We start from the raw sequence: 8,873 nt of genomic DNA, 5'->3' as shown, positions 1-8,873 counted from the left end.
TGGAGCACCTGCCGGTGCGCGCTCGCACCCAGGAAGGGGCTCCCCAGCTCCACCGGCGCGGCGTGGCCATCCCCGCGGGTGAAGCCCGGCCCGGGGGGGGGGGGCGGGTAATGCGGGCCAGAGCCCTGGACCCGGGGCCACCGATGGACCGGCCGGGCCAGCTTTTTATGGACTCCAGTGGCTGCTTTTCGGAGGGGCGGGCTCTCGAGCTCCCCACGGCCGGCTGTTCCGCGAGCTGGATGCTCAACTGTGGCTGACCCACAGCTTTATGAGCCTAAGTGCTTATCCAGGAACAGAAGTGAGGAGGTTGTGTGTGATAAGAAAATAATTTGCCAAAACTGCAACAATAAAGAGGGCCTGGTGGGATCTCTTATGGTATGAATAGCCCGGAGCAGCTGCGGATTTCTCCCTGCTTTCACCATTATTTTCATTTTTATAACAACTAAAAGCTAAATGCCTTGTACAAGCCTGGAGAATCTTGCCTCAGCTTCTCCTCCAACGTCACTTTCTCTTTCTGGGAATCTTAGCATGCACACCCGGACATGCACGCCCGGACAGAATGTTCCTTGGCCTCGCGGCTTCAGCTGGTCTGCTCCTTGGCCCGGTGACACCGCGGCGCTGCACTGCCCTGACGTCGCGCTCCCCGAACAATCCCCCTCGCACAGAAAGCTCCAGTTGTCCCCTCTGGGGCTCCGGAACAGGTGCTCCTATTACTGCGTCCCGGAGGCAGGGAACTCTTCATCAGAAACCAGTGCCTTGTAAATCACAGCAGTTCCTCGGTTGATGGGGGACATGCGCTCCACTTGAGAACGAATGAGGCAGACACAAACCTACCTCTTCGTGCGCTTTGCTGTGTTCTAAGGGCACCGCCAACACTTCCTGAGCGCCCCCAGCCTTCTACGGGGGTGCTGAGTGCTACCATCATTCACATTTAGTAGGCGTCCTATACAAATGGGTGCTGCACGAGACACGTAAGCAGTGTAGGGGGCAGCCCCGGCCTTGAAGTTAGGCAGCACACGTCCCCCATCCGGCTCCGTCAGTGAGTAGCTGTGTGACCTAAATCCTCATTTCCTCCGTGCCATGGGGATAAAGGAGCAGCACTTCGCTGGACTGTAGGTGCTATTATTAATTAAACAAGAAAAAAATATAGAGCACTTGGTAGGGTGCATGAAACCTTATTAGCACTCAATACATGTTAGCTATAATTATTACATCTATTTCTTTCTGAGTCTCTCTGGCTAGTTGGGAATACACGGGCAACATGGAAGGATAGCATGAGAGAGAATGTGATAAAGGAATGCATTTAATGAGTGACAAAAACAGCAAATGCTATGGGTGGGGGGGCAGTCACTTAAGCCAGGGCGGTCAAAGATAATTTTTGAGCAATGCAGTTGTGCGGGCAAAGCATGTTTCAAGGTTAACTTGACTGGATTTATTGGAACAGATAAAAGAATGGAGTTGGGAGGATTAATTGATTATAATACTAACAGGAAGGGACTTAAATAAACAATACAATAAAATTAAAATGGAATGTTTCTGGTGGGAGAAGTTAGGAGGAGAGGGAACAATCCAGGATGCTTTAAACTTTTTAATTTTTTTATCTTATTATTATTTTAGCTGAATGAATAAATAGAACGTTGGAAATAGGAAAATCTGGAAGGGAAGCTGGTTCTGGAGAAAAGATGAGCTCAGTTTGAAGATTTGGATTCGTTGTGAGGCTATCTAAACAGATGACTTCACACTATAATTGGCATGCATATAACACAGAATAGAGTAAAGCAGAGCACTTAAATGTAACCCTTGGAGAATGTCAAGGACACAGATTCAGTACATAGGAGCAAGGAATCTATAGCAATAGAAAGATAGCCAGAAGTTCAATGCCATGAAAGTCATAAGAGCAAAGAGTTTCCACAAGAATGAAGTGGTCAGCAGTAGGGAATGATGATAGGGCCAAAGCCGAAGAGAATGAAGACTGAGAATTGGAGCTGAGAATTAGGGTACAAATAGGGAGAGATCAATTTCAGGAGCACAATGGGCAGTTGAAGTAATACTATCAGGAATTAGGGACTGTGAAGTGATGGAAAAATGGGACTGCATTACAATCTGGGAAGTTATCAGGAGGTAGGAGACATGGCCTTTGTACTCAAGGGACCACTGGGCACACGTTTCACCCATAGTCACTACTTTAATAGCAGGGTTATTAGGCCAGGGGAGGCAGGGAGGAATATTATCTGGGGATTAAAGGAGCCTTTATACAGTCTTTGCTAACTCACACTGTTGGCTTTGTCTCCACATGAGGCAGTTCTTCTCTAGAATTTTCAGTGGTCCCACACAGCCTACTAAAGCCACCATTTACCGTGAGGTCTTGTAAATCTGCTTGCTCTGTTATTAAGTTTACATTTCTCATTCAGAAAAATAGCTATTACCTGTAAGATGCTTACAATAAGATTCTGAAGTTCCTTTTTGTTTCATTCATTCATTCATTCATTCATTCATTTCTTTCAACAAATTTGTATAGAGTTTCCATGACATACCTTGTTCCAGAAATGCCAGATACAGTGGTGAATAAGACAGAAAAAATGTCTTCATTCATAGAGCTGTTAAAATACTAGGTGAAAAGATAATAAGTACACAATATAAGATAATTTCATAAGTAATAATGTGTTGGAGCTGGGGAGCTAGTTTAGGAGGTGATATCTGGGTTGATTGCTGGATGATAGGAAAGAGTTAACAGTGAAGATCTCGGGTATAGGATAAGGGATGGGAAACAAGTGCAAAGGCCCTGAGGTGGATGGAGCATGGCTTGACATGTTCAAGGAACTAAAGGAAAGCTAGTGCAGCTGGAGTATAGTGAGCAAAATGAAGATAAATTGGAAATTTACTTTTGAGAGGTAGGCAAGATAAGGATATGTAGGAAATGCAGGCCAAAGAATCTGAGTTCAAGTGTAATAGGAAGCTATTGAGGGATTTTGAGAAGTGGAATGACTTGGCCTATTTATGTTTGTAGAAGAATATACTGGCCACATGGATTAGTGGAAAGGGTCATGGGGGACAAAAGTAGAAGTCACTGGAGGGTGGTAAGCCAGAGGTTGACATAAATGCTTGGATTGCCTTGTGGTGACCGGATCACACAGTGGAGCTGGAAGACAACAGAAGAAGCAAGAAAGACATTATATTGCAGTAATTAGGACAGGAAAGCCAATGAGGATTCACATTGGGGAAGAAGCAGTGGAGGTAATGGGAAGTAGACAGATGGGAGATATACTTTGGAGGTAGAGCCAACAGGGCTGGCCAAAGAATTGGATGTCACAAATCAATATGGAGTCTAGGGTGTTTTATTTTAGCAAATTGATTGGATGATTGTATCGTCTACCAAAATGAGGAAAACTCCATGACAGATGTTCTAAACATTGTGAACCTTATACTGCCACCACCAACAGGAGGCCATTGTTTCCAGAAAATCGACCAGGATCACCCTTAAAACTAAAGGCCTGAGCAAAAAAGTTGAAAATTAATGATACGCATATAGAGGTTTATTATATTATCTCAATTTTTGTGAATGTTTGAATATATCTATAACAAAAAAATTTAATAAATGGAATGGCATGAAGTCTTCCTTTCAGCCAATGGGTACCAATTGGATAGAAATCTTTTCCAAAAATAAATACCCACTAAGAAGATTGTTTGAAGCACTAGGTGAAAAAGGTCCCTCCTTCGGCCTGCTGCCATACCTTCAAGGGCAAACTGCAGTCCACATACTGCACCCAACTCATGTCTGGAAGAAAAAAATTAATAGTAGGGGAATTAAATGGCTACCAATTTGTGAGCACCCAGTTCTAATACTTTTATTGATTTTGGGTTCCAAGTTACTGCTTGAGCTGTCTCTATCCATCACATTTTCCACATAAGAACATAGATCATCCTGGGGGTTTTGTGTGTTGGATTGGGGGAGAGTTGGGGGTAGCTCAACTGCCTGGAATTGGAAATGGGGAGACTGTGGGTTCAAATCCAACTCCATGCAGATCCATGTGGGACCCTGAGTAGCAATATGTTCATTGCTTTAGTGTCCTTGATAAAGATAATATTGATCACTACAGTTGTTCAGCCGTGTATTTATTTTTTCATACATTACGGTTTTATTTTTGTGTACAAAGTTGTTTAACGATCACTGAATTTCTAGGCCAGGTTCAGGTAACTGAAGAGCCTTTATAACTAATTTATATTGTCTAGATCCAAGGTATGCGGCAAACATGGTCTGGAGCAAAATGGGAAATAACATCTTTCTAAAGACAGGCTTAGAAATTCTAGTCCAGTAAGTTAAGATGTTTCCTTTTTCTGGTAGCAGGGCTGACTCATACCTGGCTGCTAGGCCACCATTCACAGGTATAGCCAAGAAAACAGGGTACAGACCACCAAAAACAAGACCAACCCGTCCACCCCGTGTTATGGTACAGTTTTCACAATTCAAATCACCTGTATTCAAAAGTAGATTTACAAAACCTTTGTAAGATGCATGTGCAGTCAAAAATGGGATCACTGCCATTGGTAAGCCAGCAGCTATACGAGCCTGTGTCACATTTAAGATGCATCGAGAAAGACTATTTGCTATTAGACCACAGAGAGCAGCATTAAGTCCAATATAAACTGATCCATGTTCAAATAGATTCCTTTCTGCTTCTGGGAGGTGGTTAATTTTTCTGGTTATGATATTGAAAATTAAGTCTTCCTTGACAGTATTATCTGGTTCATGATTTTTCATCTTTAGCCTTATGCTCTGCTCACAACCCTCCTCGGCACGCTGGGGTTCACTCCAACCTTTGCTCAACTAGCCTGAACGCAGCCATCTTTGGCTGACCTCAGCCGTGTATTTATACAGAAGATGGATTTGAAGCCACAAAATAAAGGGAAAAAACACACAGATACACAATAAAATGTTCTTTACAATTTTCAGATTACTTTGTATTTCAAGGGAGACTTTAAGGAGGGGCATGAGAGTGGGAAGAATATGTTGTCTCCTGAAAGATACCATGTGGGTCCAAAATATTCTGTGCATTAGGATAAACAAGAACATTTTCCTGGTCCTTCTAATAAAACTATTTGCTCTTGTGGAAGGTCCTTCAATGGGATGATTCAGAAAATTATAACATTAAGTGTTAGTGGAGATATAGTTCCAAATAAAAGGTAGTGATTAAAAACACAATATCAAATATTAATGCTATTTTTGAAGGGTTGGGGTTGTGATTAAAACACCCAATTTAAAAACTGGATGATCAATGTAGAGTTCCGATTGTCAGCTACAAAATAGTTCCATTTGGGTTTACTTCCAGTAGACTGGACAAAGTCTTAATGAAGTTATGAAAAATTATGAGTTACACTCTTTGTACCAAATTGGCTCCTTTGCCATATGCTTTGATATTTAATCAGGAACATTTCTTACCCTCTGCAGACAAAATTTGTTTGGGTAAGTATTTAGCAATATATATTAAGAGTCTTAAAAAATGTTTTAAGCTGGGATCATTCTTTGTTATACTAACATAAGGAATTAGAGACACAGCCAAAGATTTAAATATAAGGATGGCTAATGAAGCATTGTCTACAGAAAACAGAAAATGTGGCAACTCTTTTTGAGATTTGTAATAATAGATGACTTATTGAACAAGCTGTGATGTGTACACATAATGGAATAGTATGCAGTCATTAAAAATGTTCAGGGAGTGCAACTAATGATTAATGACATGGGAAATCGTTCCTATTATAATTATAATATTAAATAATAAAGGAAAAATATGAAAGTGAGAAGATATATAAATATGTTGTACTGCTCAATTATGTAAAAAGAGAAATATATATGTTTCTAATAGATATATACACAGAAAAAATACCTATGTATGATGTATACAATATATATGTTTATTTTAAATATATTCATGGAATATGTGTATGTTATATATGTATATATACATAATTTGATGCATATATGTATATGTGTGTGTACATATACATATATGTATATGTACATGGGCAGTCACAATACCTATGTGTTGTAAAACATACACATATACATATATGTATGTGAAAATATATGTGTATATGTGTGTGTGTGTGTATATATATATATATATATATATATATATATGTATATGTGTGTGTGTGTATATGCACACACAGAAAAAAGACTGGAAGGAAATACACCAAAGAGTTATTGTAGTCATCCTTGGATGGTAAAATTATGGGTAGATTTTATCTTATTTCTCCAATTTTCAAGATGAGCTTGTGTTACTGTTACCATAAAAATATTATTATTAATTTTTAAAATGCTGCAGACACTGCCCCACAATTTTCTAAAGTAAAGCATTGGATACAACTACCCTAGGCTTGTACTTGTGCCATGTGAGTATTTGTTTAGGTACCCATATGTGTTTCTTTTTAATGTCAGAATTTAGCAAGACAGATTGGAGCCTCATCTCTGCAAAGCCCGTTCCACTTGCTCAAGGAGAATATTCCTTGTTTATGCTGCAGGCAAAACAACTAGTTGTTTTTTTTTTTTTTTTTTTTAAACCTCAGGTCTATTGTGAAAATGAGCCATCTGTGGCAGCCGTGGTGTTTTTCCCAACCTAATAGCACCTTTCATACTGAACTCTTGGGCTTTTCCAGGCGCTTCTGACAGCTGCAGAATGATTATGTACTTTTTCTTTTTTAAAATAAACTGGTATAAGATGGTATACTGGGAAACGTTGCATATGTATGTAGTGTGGGGAATACAAAAATGAGAGCAAAGTAACCTTGTGTTTTGGTTTGTAGAGTGCCACATGGAAGATGAATCTTGGCTGAGGAATGTTCGGTTGTGGCAACTTGGCCTCGTGATATAGCTGCATCCCTATAGGAATGGGGGAAAGATCCTCCCCATCATCATTCTTCTGTGAATATGTTAGAGTGCTGGACGTCGAGTAGGTGCGCAGAAAACTTTTGCTTTAATGAATGAAAGAACGAATGAAGATTCACTTAAGGTAATGTCTTTCTCTGGTGACCAGAGGACCTACCTTCCCACCTACCCACTTGCATTGGTAAGGAGCGATGCGGATGCGCCTGTTCAAGAGAAGGAGGCAGGGTGCCTGGCATCCTTATAATCCAGACATGGGCAAATCATGACACCCTAGCTATTTTAAGCAACCCAAAGATGAATAGTTCCTCTCCATCAGTGAAAGCAAACATGTGCCATTACTGGTGTTATTTTATCAATATCACATCCTCATGGTTTCCCCTATCAGTCCTTCTAAAAGTTTTGAGGGAAAGTTTGCCACAGGCTGCTAACCGTAGCAGGAAAGAAACTTGGTGCAAATTTTGTGGCAAAATGGGTTCCAGGAAGTCCTCCCCGTATCATGCACAGGCTTCTCCTAGTGGAGCCATTTTCCCGATGTTGTATTTCCCTGCTCTCCTGCATCCTTAGAGTTTTGAATTTTGGCAGCTTTCCCTTTGATGGAAGAAAGCTGGAAGTAACTCCTGCTCATTTTCCTTGACTTGTCAGTGTCACTCCATACATCATCGGGCAGTGGAGATGGTGGGTCACGTGGACCCTCCCCTTCCAGGGCAGCTGGAGAAATGCATAAAGCGGCCTAAAGCTTAAGCCCAAGGCCCCTCAGCTAGCTCGGCACTTCCACTTAATAGTGAAACATATCTCTGACAGTCCGCAAAAGTATCCCTTCTGGGCCTTCTTTGTCTAAACTTAATATTTCCTGTATTAAGTCTTATAACAATCGTCGTGAGGAAGGTTGAATGCTAAAGAATTCAGAATCAATTAAGACTCCTCCAGGAAATCAAAACCTTCTGTTAAGCTGTAAAATGCTCTGGGATGAATTGGTGTCACCTGATAATATTGCACCAGAGATGTATTGTAAAGCCTGATACTCAAGGCCAAGTGTCTCTTTCTACAAAAGCTACAATCCCCTCACTGCATGAAGTTTATCAGGGCTAGAAGAATAGAAATAATGAGTGATTATACAGCACCTTAAGTGATGGTTCTTTTCACTAATATTGATAGAAAAGATTCTTCATCCTGTGACCACTTCCTCGGCTTTCAGAAACAGATTCTGCAGTGACAATGAGAGGGCAGGGATGTCCTGTGGTAGTCATGAGTGTCTAATAGTGGGGTTCTTTTCTTAAAGTGTAATTCCAAGATTAGTAGCTGCAGATTAAAGTAACTATAGGATCCCAGGCAGTCCACGACCAGGGGAACTCATAGTGGCTGAACACAAGGTCAAAGTCTTGATGGGCAGTCACAATACCTAGGTGTCAGGTGATGAGAAAACATTTACCTTCAAATCAATAAGCAAGCAGAACCAAGAAATTTTCACAGAAAAATAAAAATTTGCCATCAGAATTCCCAATGAGCCATAAAAGTTATGCTAAAAAGACAGGCCCGGTTTAGGTATACATCCTGATCTAGAAAGCTCCACAAGAGACAATTCCAGGGACGCTGATGAGACAGGTAACACAATTCTGAGTATTCCCAGACTTAGGAATTCTGATACATGAACAGATAATGTCATGGAAAAAATGCACTTTAATTTCAAAAAGGCTAGTCAACACTTCTTCCTTTATCAATCGTTAGTCACTGCTTTTGTGTTCTTTTTTACATGATGTTTCGAGTTGGGATCTCCAGGCTTCCTCCACATACTAGACTGAAGAACATGAGACATGTATTAACAGCCCAGAGGCTGTGATTGCTGAACACATGTCCGTGTTTCCTGTGCTGAGGCCCTTTGTTAGCCTGTTTGACTGTTTGGGGGGGTGCTGCTGCTTTTTCTTTAATGGGCCAGACCTCATTTTTATTCCCACTTCTGGGAAGGACTGTTTGGCTCACATGAAACTTTTCT

At 40.9% G+C, this 8,873-nt stretch overlaps 1 pseudogene; it reads right to left on the bottom strand.

Annotated features, from left to right (window-relative positions):
* Positions 1 to 4,130: 4,130 nt before the first annotated feature.
* Positions 4,131 to 4,849, bottom strand: LOC132665108 (transmembrane protein 126A pseudogene; annotated as a pseudogene).
* Positions 4,850 to 8,873: the final 4,024 nt, after the last annotated feature.

This window comes from Panthera onca, chromosome D3, assembly GCF_046562875.1.
Source record: "Panthera onca isolate mPanOnc1 chromosome D3, mPanOnc1 haplotype 2, whole genome shotgun sequence".
In the NCBI taxonomy this organism is placed as follows: domain Eukaryota; kingdom Metazoa; phylum Chordata; class Mammalia; order Carnivora; family Felidae; genus Panthera; species Panthera onca.
The sequence above is the reverse complement of the archived record's forward strand: the minus strand, read 5'-3'. Positions and strand labels throughout refer to the sequence as shown.